Raw genomic sequence first — 15,649 nt, 5'->3', positions numbered from 1 at the left:
GTTCATCCAGCTCTACACCTTGTTGTCTCTGTTCACACCCTCACCCGCTGCGCTTCTGGGTGGCATCACACACCCACCTCCCGGTTAATTAATGGGACCAAGTACTGAAAGCTTCTCCTTGCAGCAAAATCAGAAACTGTCTTTTGGGGGGGGGAATCAAAGAACTGCTGATGCTGGAAATCTGAAACAAAAATTGCTGGAAAAACTCAGGTCTGGGCTGCATCTATTGGAGAGAAAGCAGAGTTAACTTTTGGGTCCAGTGACCCTTCTTCCCTTGACATCCAGGGTTGCCTGAACTTGCTCCCCTTGCTCTTCACTCTTCGGGGAACACACTGGCCATGAATTCTCACTATGTTATTTCTAAAAAGACTCCCACTTTCCAAATGTAGACTTAACTGCAAGTAGCTACTCTGTTGCTGTTGGCCAGATCCTGTCTAATGATATTGAATTTGACGCTTCCCCCAGTTAAGAAAATTAACTTCTACACTATCTTATCTGTTTCCAAGTTAACTGAAATTTACTGAGTTATAGTTACTACCCCCATAATCTTCGCCCACTGAAACATCAACCACTTAACCAGCAACTAGTCAGCAGCATTACAGACCCAACTCTTCAATCGATGTAATTCACACCACATGATAAAGAAAAATGGTTAGAGGTACTAGATAGTGCAAAGGCTATGGACTCTGACAACATTCCGACAATAGTACCAAAGACTTGTGCTCTAGAACTTGCTGCTCTCCTAACCAAACTCTTCCAGTACAGTTACAACACTAGTATCTATCCAACAATGTGGAAAATTGCCCAGGTATGTCCTGTACACAAATGCAAGACAAATCCAAGCCAGCCAGTTAGTGCCCATCAGTGCACTCTCAAACATCAGGAAAGAGATGGGAGGTGTCTTCAGCAGTACTATCAAGTAGCACCTGTGCATCAATAACTGGCTTTGTTCTCCTGGATGCACTTTAAAAATTCCGTCCCTTCAAATCTTTCACACAAAGGCAATCCCAGTTAATGTTAGCAAAGTTCAAATACTCACAACTACAACCTTGTTTCTCTCTTCCTTTTCTGTGATTTGCCTCATATACGCCCCTCTATTTCTCTCTGCCTTTAGAGACTTGTGGTGTAATCCCAGCAAAGTAAGCACTCGCTTTTGTATTTTAAGCTCTGCCCAGAAGGCCTCATTTGAGAATCCTTCTAGTACATGCTCCCTTATTACTGCAGTGATGATTTCCATTATCAATAGTGCAGTGCCCCTACCCCTCTTACATTCTCCCCCAGCGTGCCTGAGACTTCCATACTCTGGAATGTTGAGTTGCCAGTCCTGTCCTTCCTTAAAACCTGTCTCAGAGGTTGCAACAATATCATATTCCCACATGCTGGTCAATGCTCTACATCCATCCATCTTACCAGTCAAGCTCCTTGCACTAAAATAGATACAATTTAGCTTTCTGGACCTTCTATGTGCCTTTTCTGTCCATATCTTGTCCACCTGTTAGACTGTCCTATCATTCGTTCTTTCTCTGATTTGATCTTGCTCCTGACTTTACATTCACTCTGTGCCCCATTCCCCCTGCCAAATTAGTTTCAAACCTCTTGAGTAGTGCAAGCAAACCTCCCAGCAAGGATATTGGATGCATTCCAGTTCAGGTGCAACCCATCCAGCTTGTACGGATCTGACCTATCCCAGTTGTCCCAATGATGCAAAAAGCTAAAGCCCTCTCTCATACACTATCGCTTTAGCCATGCCTTCATCTGACCAATCTTCCTATTCCTATTCCCATTAGCACATGGCACTGAAAGTTATCCGAAGATTACAACTTTAGCAGTCTTCCTCTTTAATTTACTATCCAACACTCTAAATTCCTGTTGTTGAACCTTACTCCTTTTTTACACACGTGGTTGGCATCGATATATACCATGATTGCTGGTGTTCACTCTCCCCTTTCAGAATGCCTTGAAGCCTCTCTGAGACATCCCCAACCCTGGCACCAGGGAGGCAACAGACCATTCAAGATGAAATAAAAAACAAAAGACCTGTTCTGAGGAAGGGTCATAGACCCAAAACGTTAACTCTCATTTCGCTGCACAGATGCTGCCAGACCTGCTGAGTTTTTCCAGCAACTTCTATTTTTGATACCATTCAAGAGTCTCATTTGCTGCCACAGAAACTTCTGTCAGTTCCCCTTCCAATCACATCCCTGATCACTAAAGCTTTCCCAGTCATTTTTCTCCCCTGCTGTGCAGCGCAACCAACTGTCGTGCGACAAACTTGATTTTGCTGCTTTCCTGTCAGAGGCCACCCCCCCTCCTCAACAGTATCCAACACAGTATATCTGTTTGAGAGGAGGATGGCCACATGAGATTTCTGCACTGCCTGCTCGTACTAATGAGGCTTCTTGTAGTCACCCAACATTTTTCTGCCTGTGTAGCCATTACTTGGGACCAGCTCGCTAATCATGCAATTGGTTCTCAGCATCATAGATGCTCCATAGTGAGTCCGTCCACAGCTCCAGCCACTCAATGTGGTCTAGTAACTACTCTCTCCACTGGTCCTGCCACTGTCAGTGATCTGTGGACATATACCCCCAGGTCCCTCTGCTCCCACGCTCATTTTAGAATGATACGCCCTATTTTGTATTGTCCTTCAGTAGTCATCTTACTAAAGTACATCACCTCACATTTCTTTATACTGAACCTCATCTGCCACTTATTTTGCTCCACCAACCAGTCAATGTCAGAGATAAACAGAACAGAAACAGACCCTTTGGTTCAACTTGTCCATTCCGACCTGATATCCTAAATAAATCTATTCCCATTTACCGGCATTTGGCCCATATCTCTCTAAACCCTTCCTAAACCCTTCCCATCCACATGCCTTTTAAATGGTATAATCCTACGAGCCTCCATCACTTCCTCTGTCAGCTCATTCCTCTGCGTGAAAAACTTGCCCCTTAGGTCCCTTTTAAGTCCTCCCCCGCTCACCTTAAACCATCTACTTTTGGACTCACCCACACACCCACTACACTTATCTGTGTACCCTATCCACGCTCTCATGATTTTTAAACCTCTATAAGGTCACCCCTCAGCCTCCAACGCTCCAGGGAAAATAGCCCCAGCCTATTCAGCATTTCCCTGTAGCTCAAACCCTCCAACCCTGGCAACATCCTTGTAAATCCGTCATATAGCAGGGAGACCAGAATTGCATGCAATATTCCAATAATAGCCTAACCAATGTCCTGTACAGCTGCTACATGAGTTCCCAACTCCTATACTCAATGCACTGACCAATAAAGGCAAGCATACCAAATGCCTTCTTCATTATCCTAAATACTTGTGACTCCACTTTCAAAGAACTATGAACCTGCACCCCAAGGTCTCTTTGTTCAGCAACACTTCCCAGGACCTTACCATTAAGTGTATAAGTCCTGCCCTGATTTGCTTTTCCAAAATGCAGCACCTCACATTTATTTGTCTGCCACACCTCGACCCATTGGCCCATCTGGCCAAGGTCCTGTTGTGCTCTGAGATAACCTTCGCTGTCCACTGCAAACTTACTAACCATTCCTCTGATGTTCACATCCAAATCATTTATACAAATGACAAAAAGCAGTGGAGCCAGCACCGATCCTTGTGGTACACCGCTGGTTACAGGCCTCCAGTCTGAGAAGTAACCCTGCACCACCGCCCTCTGTCTTCTACCTTTGAGCCAATTCTGTATCCAAATAGCTAGTTCTCCCTGTATTCCATGTGTTCTAACATTGTTAACCAGTCTATCTTGAGGAACCTTATCAAATGCCTTACTGAAGTCCATGTAGATCATGTCCACCACTCTGCTCTCATCAATCCTCTTTGTTATTTCCTCAAAAAACTCAATCAAGTTGGTGGGACATGATTTCCCATTCACAAAACCATGTTGACTATCCCTAATCAGTCCTTGCCTTTCCAAATACATTTAAATCCTGTCCCTCACGATTCCCTCCAACAGCTTGCCCACCACCGATGTTAGGCTCACTGGTCTGCAGTTCCCTAGCTTTTCCTTACACCTTTCTTAAATAGTGGCACCACGTTAGCCAATCTCCAGTCTTCTGGTACCTCACCTGTGGCTATCAATGATACAAAGATCTCAGCAACAGGCCCAGCAATCACTTCCCACAGAGTTCTAGGGTATACCTGATCAGGTCTGGGGATATATCCACTGTTATGTGTCTTAAGACGTTCAGCACCACCTCTTCTGTAATATGGACATTTTTGAAGATGTCGCTATTTATCTCCCCACATTATCTTCCATATCCTTCTCCATAGTAAACACTGATACAAATTACTCGTTTAGTATCTCCCCTATCTCCTGCAGTTCCACACATAGGCGACTTTGCTGATCTTTAAGTGGCCCTATTCTCTCCCTTATTACTCTTTTGTCCTTAATCTATTTATAGAATCCCTTTGGATTCTCCTTACCCTATTTGCCAAAGCTATCTCATGTCCTCCTTTTGCCCTTCAGATTTTCCTTTTAAGTATACACATACTGACTTTATACTCTTCTAGGGATTCACTTGATCTCTGCTGTCTATACCTGACATGTGCTTCCTTCTTATTCTTGACCAAAACCTCAATTTCTCTAGTCATCCAGCATTCCCTACACCTACCAGCCTTGCCCTTCACCCTGACAGGAACATACTGTCTCTGGACTCCCATTATCTCATTTTTAAATGCCTCCCATTTTCCAGCTGTTCCTTTACCTGTGAACATCCGTCTCCAATCAACCTTTGAAAGTTCTTGTATTATACTGTCAAAAGGCGTCAAAAGGGTGGCATGGTGGCTCAGTGGTTAGCATTGCTGCCTCACAGCACCAGGTACCCGGGTTCAATTCCAGCCTTGGGCGACTGTCTGTGTGGAGTTTGCACATTCTCCCCGTGTCTGCGTGGGTTTCCTCCAGGTGCTCCGGTTTCCTCCCACAGTCCAAAGATGTGCAGGCTAGGTGGATTGGCCATGCTAAATTGTCATAGTGTTCAGGGATGTGTAGATTAGGTGGGTTACTGGGGACCAGTCTGGGTGGGATGCTCTGAGATTCGGTGTGGACTTGTTGGGCCAAAGGGCCTGTTTCCACACTGTAGGGATTCTATATAAGAAAAAAAATTGACCTTCCTCCAATTTAGAACTTTAACTTTTAGATCCGGTCTACCCTTTTCCATTACTATTTTAAAACTGATAGAATTATGGTCACTGGCCCCCACGTGCTCCCCCACTGACACCTCAGTCACCTGCCCTTCCTTATTTCCCATCAGTAGATCAAGTTTTGCATCTTCGCTAGTAGGTGCATTCACATTATGAATCAGAAAATTTTCTTGTATGCACTTAACAAATTCCTCTCCATCCAAGCCCTTACACTATGGGAGTCCCAGTCTAAGTTTGGAAAGTTAAAATCCCCTACCATAACCACACTATTATTCTAAAAGATACTGAGATCTCCCTATAAATTTGTTTCTCAGTTTCCTGCTGACTGTTGGAGGAGGTCTATAGTACAATCCCAATAAGGTGAACATCCCTTTCTTATTTCTCAGTTCCACCCAAATAATTCCTTGGATATATTCCCAGGAATATCCTCCCTATAGCCATAATGTTATCCCTAATCAAAAACGCCAATCCCCCTCCTCCCTTGCCCACTTTCGATCCTTCCAATAGCATCTCTATCTTGGAACATTTAGCTGCCAGTCCTGTCCATCCCTAAACCATGTCTCTGTAATTGCTTTGATATCCCAGTCCCATGTTTCTAAACATGCCTTGAGTTCATCTGCCTTACCTGTTAGGCCTCTTGCATTGAAATAAATGCAGTTTAATTTATCAGTCCTACTTCGTTCTCTACTTTGTTCCTACCTGCCCTGTCTGTTTGACTTACTCCTTTTCCCAACTGTACCACTCTCATACTGATCTCTTTCTTCACGATCTCCCTGGGTCCCAACACCCCCTTACTAGTTTAAATCCTCCCGCGCAGCTCTAGCAAATTCTCCCCTCCCTCCCCCCAGTATAACAGTCCCCTTCCAGTTCAGGTGCAATCCGTCCTTCCTATACAGGTCACTCCTAGAAGACACTCCAATGATCCACAAATGTGAATCCTTCTCCCCTGCACCAGCTCCTCAGCCACACATTCATCTGCTCTATCCTCCTATTCCTACCCTCACTAGCTTGGGGCACTGGGAGTAATCCAGATATTACTACCCTCGAGGACCTACTTTTGAAATTCCTGCCTAACTTCTGACATTCTCTCCTCAGAATCTTGTCCTTTTCTCTTCCTATGTTGTTCATTCCAATGTGTACAATGACCTCCTGCTGATCCCTTTCCCCTTTGAGAATATTCTGAACCCTCTCCAAGATATCTTTGACCCTGGCTACAGGGAGGCAACACGCCATTCTGATACCTCGCTGTCGGACACAGAATCACCTGCCTGCGCCTTTGATTAGAGACTCCCCTATCATAAATCGATAGTTTTGAACCTGGCATACCCTTCATTACATTAGAGCCAGTCTCGGTACCAGAAACCTGGCTGTCAGTGCTACATTCCCCTGAGAGTTCATCACCCCCTACATTTTCCAAAACAGCGTACTTGTTTGAAATGGGGATGGCCACAGGAGACTCCTGCACTACCTGCCTTTCCCTCCTATCTTTCTTGGAGGTCACCCAGCCACCAGACTGTAACTTTGGTTTATCTCCCTCCCTGCAACTGCCATCCATCACACCCCCTAGCTCCTGTTAATTCCTCATTGTCTCTAACTGCTGCTCCAACTGATCCACGTGATCTGATAGGTTTCACAACTAAACACACTTCCAGCAGACATAATCATCAACAACATGGAAACTCTACCTAATCTCCCACATCCAACAGGAAGAGCACATCACTCTACTAAAAGCCATCTTTGCACCTTAACAACCTACAGACCCAGAAAATAGCACAGTCTTACTGCTCTAAAAACACTGCTCCAAGGTAGTTTAGCTAGCTTTCGTTTTTATACTTTTAAGGTTTAATCGAGAAAAATCTCAATAAAAACATAATCAAAGAAAAAAAAGACACCCTACTCACTATTGTAGATTCAGAAAAGAAAAACTGCAAGGTTGTACTTTAAAAGCCACTTAGGTGCTCCCCTGCTGTGAGGTTTCTCCGAGGTCAGCTGTGAATTTCGCTGTTTGTTTATTTTGCTTAGAACAAACGCCAATGTCAAGAGATACGTGAAACCAAACAGCGAAGGCAGCAGCAAAGCAGGTTTTGATGGGTCAGACAGCAGGTTTCTTACTCTGTTTGAATCACTTTTCATATGGTAACTACCTTTGTCTCTCTTCCTCCTTTTTCAAGTGCTGTTGTTTTGATTGTTTTTCCCCAAAGTTCCAAAACCATGCAACAGCTTATAAAACAGTAATTACTGCTCCTAGAATTCAAGGAAATCAATTCCAATACAGAAAATATCTCAATAAAGTAGCAGCTCTTACAACCACAATTATTGCCCATCCTCCATCTTGGATTACCCAGAATGCCATCTTTAAAAGTACCAAATTGTCCTCCTCACAGTTTACAATTCTTCCAAGTTCCATGTCATCTTTGGACTCTGGCAATTAAGTTGTTTTGTCAATTAACCTCTACTGCCATCCAACCATCATAAGTCTTCTTTTCACACTATTCGCTTTTCACAGCTCTGATGAAAGGTCATAGACCTGAAACATTAATTCTGTTTCTATTTCCAGAGATGCTGCCAAACCTGCTATGCATTTCCAACATGTTCTGTGTTCATTTCTAATCTCCAGCATCTGCAATGGTTTGTTTTTGTTGTTTTGTCCATCAAAGTCTTTCAGTCATTTTCAACCAATCCTAGACTCAGATTTTAGGTTTGTAGGAAAAGTATAGAAAATTAAGGAACCTTTCTTCCCAACACATGGATGAATATCATCTAATGATCTGCAAGTAGGTATTGATGAAAGAAAAAAGTTAATTTGTTTTATTCACTTACAGGACGTTCTCCTATAATGTGATGGTTGCGTTCTTGTGTGATCTTGTGCAATAGAAAATTGCGTGATAGAATATCACCATAAAAAATCCTGTTATAGGAAAATCACCTTACCCGTACAGCAGCAAGTTCGCATTTTTCAAACAGCGTTCACTATTCAACAATCGCATTAACGAAACATGCATTATAGCAAAACTATCTGTACTTCTGAATGCATTGTTCATTTTTAAATCTATTTTGCACATCATCTCTAACAAAGACTCCCATTGTTTAATAATTGGTTTCAATCTTGTGATCAAAACTTTGTTCTGAAATATCCTTGATTTGGACAAACCACTTCTTACTTCTAAGTCTAAGATATAACTATGCAATTTAAATGAGCGGTAAAGTTAACAACATTCACAAAAGTTCCTTCTATTAAAAGTTTTCAGCAGAGAAAAGATTAATCAAGGTGTTGGAGTAGATTTATAGCTCGGGTTGTGCGTGTTGAGGTTGGTTGGCTCACCGAGCTGGTTTCTTGTTTTGCAGACGTTTCATTACTGTGCTGGGTAATATCCTCAGTGCAGCCTCTGATGAAGCATCGGTGTGTTTTCCCGCCTGGATTTTAAATTCTGGGGTCCGTTGAGATGGATTGCCTCACTTCCGGTTTTCCTTCTTAGTGGAACGTATATGGGGTCAAGTTCAATATGTTTATTAATGGCATGCTTCATGGAGTGCCAGGCTTCTAGGAACTCTCGTGCCTGCCTCTTCCTAGCTTGTCCCAGGATCTTGGTGTTGTCCCAGTCGAAATGGTGGTTCTCCTTGTCCACGTGGATTGAGATGAGTGAGTACTTGTCATGTCTTTTTGTAGCCAGTTGGTGTTCATGTACTCTCGTTGTTAGTTTCCTTCCTGTTTGTCCGATGTAGTGTTACTTGCAGTCTCTGCAGGGGATTTTGTAGGTGACATTGATCCTGTCCAAGGTGGGAAGTGGGTCTTTAGTTCGGGTGAGCAGTTGTCATAGGGTTGACGTGGGCGTGTGTGCCACTCTGATGCCCAGTGGTCGTAGGAGTTTTGTGATGAGTTCCGGCGTGTTCCTGATGTAGGGTAGTGTAATGAGTGTGCTGGGCGTGTAGTATCTTTCTGATGTTGTTTGTGTAGGCATCTTCTGACCCAGTTTTTTGGATACCCACTTTCCTTGAAAACCTGGAAGAGGTATTCTTCTTCCTCTTGGCGTTGTTCCTTGTTGCTGCATTGTGTTGTTGCCTTTTTAAATAGTGTTCTCACGCAGCTTCGTTTGTGTGTGCTGGGATATTTACTGAAGTTCAGTACCTGGTCTGTGTGTGTGGCTTTTCGGTGTACTTTCGTTTGCAGTTCCGCATTTCCCCAAACGATAAGACAGGCAGTAATCCCGACACTAACCCGAAGAAGCGAACTCAACACCTTCAACACACGGGAAAGACCGGCCCTGGACGGATTAAAGAAGGACAAGAACATCACAATACTACCTGCAGACAAAGGGCGCACGACAGTGATACTGAATAAAAGGGACTACATCTCCAAAGCACAAGCACTGCTCGCCAACGAGAACACATACCAGCCAGTACAAACTGACACGACACCGCAACTAGACAACAAAATCCTCTCCATGCTAAAAAGACTTAAACAAACAGGACAGATCAACAAAGCAGACATCTTAAGAATGAAACCAGAAGGAACCAACACACCCCGATTCTACGGCCTCCCTAAAGTGCACAAGCTGGAAGTCCCCCTCAGACCCGTAGTCTCCCTACCAGGCACTCCATTGCACAAATTAGCCAGAGAACTACAAAGGAGACTCAGACACCTCGTCAACAAGTCACCCCACTCTATCCACTCAGCCCAAGAATTCCTCAACTCCATCAAAGACATAAGGATAGACGACGAAGAGATCATGATATCATTTGATGTCACTGCCCTATTTACATCAGTAGACATACCACTAGCAAGGGAAACAATGACAGCACTACTGGAACAAGAGCAAGACCCCAGTGAAACCATCTCCAAGGACAACATGCTCAAACTATTGGACCTATGCCTCACCACCCACTTCACTTTCAACGGCCAAACATACGAGCAAATCAACGAGACACCCATGGGATCACCTATCTCCGGACTCATAGCAGAAGCAGTGATGCAAAGACTAGAAAGGCCCTTCCGCAAATCCAACCAAAATTATGGATACGCTACGTAGACGACACCTTTGTCATCATTAAATGGACCAAATTAGAGGAGACACACAAACTTATAAACAACACCCTCACTGGAATAAAATTCACCAGAGAGGAGGAGAAGAACAAACAGCTCCCATTCCTGGACGTCATGGTAGAGCGCAAGACAAATAGGGAACTCCAAACCAAAGTACACCGAAAAGCCACACACACAGACCAGGTACTGAACTTCAACAGTAACCATCCCAGCACACACAAACGAAGCTGCGTGCGAACACTATTTAAAAGGGCAACGACACACTGCAGCAACAAGGAACTACTCCAAGAGGAAGAAGAATACCTCTTCCAGGTTTTCAAGGATAATGGATATCCAAAAAACTGGGTCAGAAGATGCCTACATGAACAACATCAGAAAGATACTACACGCCCCGACACACTCATCACACTACCCTACATCAGGAACACGTCGGAACTAACCACAAGACTCCTACAACCACTGGGCATCAGAGTGCCAGACAAGCCATGTCAACCCTACGACAACTGCTCACCCAAACTAAAGACCCACTCCCCACCATGGACAGGACCAATGTCATCTACAAGATCCCCTGCAGAGACTGTGAGAAACACTACATCGGACAAACAAGAAGAAAACTAACAACAAGAGTACATGAACACCAACTGCCTACAAAAAGACACGACCAATACTCACTCATCTCAATTCACATGGATAAAGAGAACCACCACTTCGACTGGGACAACACCAAGATCCTAGGATGGGCTAGGCAGAGACAGGCACGAGAATTCCGAGAAGCATGGCACTCCACGAAGCATGCTATTAATAAACATATTGAACTCGACCCCATATACATTCCACTATGAAGGAAAACCGGAAGTGAGGCAATCCATCTCAACAGACCCCAGAGTTTAAAAACCAGGCGGGAAAACACACCGATGTTTCATCGGAGGTTGCACTGAGGATGTTACCCAGCATGGTAACAAAACGTCTGCAAAACAAGAAACCAGCTCGGCGAGCCAACCAACTTCAAAGATTAATCAAGTTTGTGTCTTACTGCACGTTTCAGAAAATTTGCCAAAGCACATTTTATTTGAGTTTCAGAACGAGTAAAAGAAAATCCAGTTAAATTGTATTACCTAGATTGCTGCGAGCAATTGTATCTCTTGTAGATAAAGCCTTTTGATTTTTAGTTTTCAATTCAGTGCAGGTTGAATCAAGATTTGGAACTAGTGAAATGTCTCCTTTTATGCAATGATCAGATTATCATCCTAAAAAGCAAAGACAGAAATTATAGCTGGTGGTATTAAAATAAAAACTAATGTTTATTCATTCATATTATATTCCTTTATTATTTTAACAGAGTCCTGTTGATATTATTCATCGTATGAGTACTTATTAATGACATGCCTTGGTCTGCTTTTCTCACTACTTGTCTGCCCTTTCAGCCTGCTAAGTGTTCTTCCACTCAGCAGCAGACCTATCATTAATAAAAGTATTTTCCCAATTGCATATATCTTGCAAGACCAATCTATATGACTTGTATTTAGATCCAAAATTTTAAAAATGGTGCCAGTTGTCCAAAAAGTGAATGTGATGAGGAATATGCGTTGTTGTCTGAATTTTACTTCCATGCTCTTGAATTCTTATGATAGTTTCGACTCAAAGTCTAAAATTGAAAAACATTTATTTGCTTATTACAATATTTGAATGGTATTTCCTCAGTTTTGGCTAAGAGTGGTAGCACTCTCAACGCTAACTCAAAGAATTGTGTGTTGAAGGCCATTCCAGACCCATGAAGCTATAGAGATAACAAGGTGTAGAGCTGGATGAACACAGCAGGCCAAGCAGCATCAGAGGAGCAGGAAAGCTGATGTTTCGGGCCTACTTTTTTTAAGAAGCACTATGCTTAGTTTATATTCCAAACATTTAAACGGCGAAAGTTTTAAATGCCTTAATAAATCCTTGAGACAATTCATTTTGATAGCTCATTTTCACAAGTTATTTTGACAGCTCCTTTTGACAGTTCTGCTGGCAGTTAAAGCAAACTGGACTAGCCTGATGTATTTGTACAAAAGGGTCTAGGCCTGAAACGTCAGCTTTCCTGCTCCTCTGATGTTGGTTGGCCTGCTGTGTTCATCCAGCTCCACACCTTGTTATCTCAGAAATCTCCAGCATCTGCAGTTCCTACTATCCATGAAGTTATAGTTTAGGCTGGCACTTTGGTACTGTTCAATTTTGCCTCTGTCCTAAACAGAATTTGAATTTGTGTTGTTATTGACCAAACCAATGGCACTAGAAACTATAGCAGACATGCTGGCTACACCCCCATCAAATACAAGTATTGACCAGAAAAATAGAAATGCTCAAATAGTATCACTTAACTATTTGAGATTACTAGGAACAAAATGGCTTAGACAATCTTAATTGTTTAACAGTTAAACCATCACGATGCTCATTATGTAAAGAATCAATACTGGGCAAGAAGGAATTTGCTTCATTATAATATTGTGGATATCTGGTGATATGACTAACAATGATTACAAAAACTGGCAGGGAAAATGCCCTCTAAATGTGAAAATTCACAGGACGGAGGTACAATATCTACAGAGGATAAATTTAATTGCCTTGGGTCTGGAAAAACTAGGTTACTTGAATCTATAACATAAACATAATAGCCATTATACTATTAATGTCTGACTAATAACATTACATTTCGATAACATGAATCATAACATTAAGGCTCAAACTTGAATCAAGAATCATTTAATTGACTTTAAAAGATTTCCTAAAACAGTATTTCAATAAAATGTTAAATGGAAGCTGCTGTTTCAAGTGGCTGTCAAAGTTCATAGCACATCAGTTTGAAGAAGGTCAGGGGAGTTCTCTCCAGTGATCTGATAAAAATTTAGCTCTTACTTAACATTACAAAAAACAGGTATGATCATTTATATTATTCCTATTTGTGGAGTCTTGTTCTGGCTGCTGTATCTCCCTACTATAGGGATTCAACATTCAAAAGTACTTCAGAGTTCTGAGGAAAGGTCACTGGACCGGAAATGTTAACTCTGATTTCTCTCCACAGATGCTGCTGGACCTGCTGAGCTTTTCCACTAATTTCTGTTTTTGTTTCAGAAGTACTTAATTAGCTTTGAACCACTTGTTTATTGCAGTTTTGTTGCAAATTTAGAACCTCACATTTTAAAAAAAAACAAAATCCACCAGTTTTGCATTTTGAAAGTTATTGAAACCTGTTGAATAAAGAGCTCTAATAAAAGGTTACAGATCTGAAACATTAACTCTATTTTTCTCTTCGCAGCTTCTTCCCCACTGTCTAATGCTTTCAGTGTTTTCTATTTTTATTAGTTATTTCTAAGCCCTTTAAGAGTTTGGTTCTGCTCTGTCAGGTTATGTGCTACCTTGCTGAGCAAAGAGGAGAATTAGTCTTGACATGTTACAAATTCAAAGAACAGAGTTGGACAAATGCCTAATCTGCAACCACCATATAAATCACTGTGTGATCATGTAAGCGTTACAATGGGATTACAATGTCTTTAATGTGAAAATTTAAAATGTGACCTGATTCATTTTGGTAGAAGGAAAGACAATATTAAATAAAGCATGCAATTCTTGACAGGGCGTCAGAGCAGAGGCACTTGAGTATTCACACACAGTTGAAGGTGGCAGGATAGTTTGAGAACATGAGTAATAAAGCATTCTATTTCCTACGTTTTATTATTAGGAGCACGGAGTACAAGGGCAAAGAGATTATGTTGAGGATAGGTTATCCTCTGCTCAAGTATTGCATCCAATTTTGGGTAATGTACTTTGGAAGAATGGGAAGACATTGGACAGGGTCCAGAAAAGATTCACATGAATAGTTCCAAGATGAGGAACAGCAATTATGAAGATCAATTGGAGAAGTTTGGACTATTTTCTTTAGGGAATAGATGGTGAGCAGAGATTTGGTATTTAAAATAATGAGTGTTCTACAAAAATAGATGGGGAAAAATTCTTCCCATTATTTATAAATCTGTTCATAAAAGTCTGTTATAAAATGTGATAACAGAATATTTGGAAACCATTAGCAGGATTGGACAAAGCCATTGTGAGTTTATGAAAGATAAATCATGCTTAACAAATCTACTGAAGTTTTCTGGGAATGGAAATAGTAGATATGATAAGGGAGAACCAGTGGTTGTGGCATATTTGGATTTTTAGAAGACTTTTGAAAAGGTCTCACATAAGGGGTTAGTGGGCAAAAGTAATGCAGGTGGGATTAGAGTAATATATTGGCATGGATTGGAAATTGTTTGACAGACAGGTAACAGAGAATGGGAAAAAAGGGTCTTTTTCCAGATAGCACACAGTGGTTTGTTAGGTACTACAAAGGTAGTTTTTGGGCCCCAGGCATTCACAAAATGAGTAAATAACCTGGATGAAGGAACCAAATGATACATGTCAAATTTGTTGAAGTCATGAATTGGGCAGGATCGAGAGTTATAATGCAAGAACTCTTCGAGGTGATTTAGACAATTTGAGTGAATGTACAAACATGGCAGATGCAGTACAATGTGTACAAATGTGAAATTACACACTTTGTTGTGAAAAACAGCGTATATTTAAATGGTGATATGTTTGGAAATGTCAATGTACAAAGGGACCTCAGTGTCCTCATCCTCATACACCAGTCAATGAAAATAGACAGGCAAGTTCTGCAAGCAATTGGGAAGCCTGGTATTAATTGCATGAGGATTTGGGGAAATAGGGATGTCTTACTGCAGTTATACAGGGCCTTGTGAGACTACACATGGGCTAGTGTGTGCAGTTTTGGGCTCTTATTTAAGAAAGAATATACTTTCCATGGAGGAAGTACAATGGAGATTCACTAGGCTACTATTGAGGCTGGCAGAACTGCCTCATGAGTAGAGACTGGTTAAACTGGGATTGTATTCACTTGACATAAAAACAGAAGTTGCTGGAAAAGCTCAGCAGGTCTGGCAGCATCTGTGAAGAGAAATCAGAGTTAATGTTTTGGATTCAGTGACCCTTCCTCAGAACTAATAGTATCTAGGAAAATGTCAGTTTATATGCAGGAGATAGGGCAGGTGGAGGGGGTAAGGAGTAAATGGTAGGTGAGGATAGAGCCCAAAGGGATAGAAGAACAGTTGGACGGATAAAGGACTAGATGATGATCTGGTTAGGAGAGTGAATAGCTGGTAATGGAGACTGTTTGTGTCTAACAATTGGTAGTGTGTAATGGCAAACTATGTGATAAAGTCTGTATTCACTTGAGTTTAGAAGGATGAGAGGGGATCTGATTGAAATGAATAAAGTTCCGACAGGGCTGGATAGACTAGATGCAAGAAGGATGTTTTTCCTGGTTGGGGAGTTTAGAACAAGAGGTGACAAGTGGAACAGCAAGGAGATTAACAAAAGGGATCAAGTGAATATGAC

This window comes from Rhincodon typus, chromosome 19, assembly GCF_021869965.1.
Source record: "Rhincodon typus isolate 14 chromosome 19, sRhiTyp1.1, whole genome shotgun sequence".
In the NCBI taxonomy this organism is placed as follows: Eukaryota; Metazoa; Chordata; class Chondrichthyes; order Orectolobiformes; family Rhincodontidae; genus Rhincodon; species Rhincodon typus.
Note: the sequence above shows the minus strand (reverse complement) of the source record.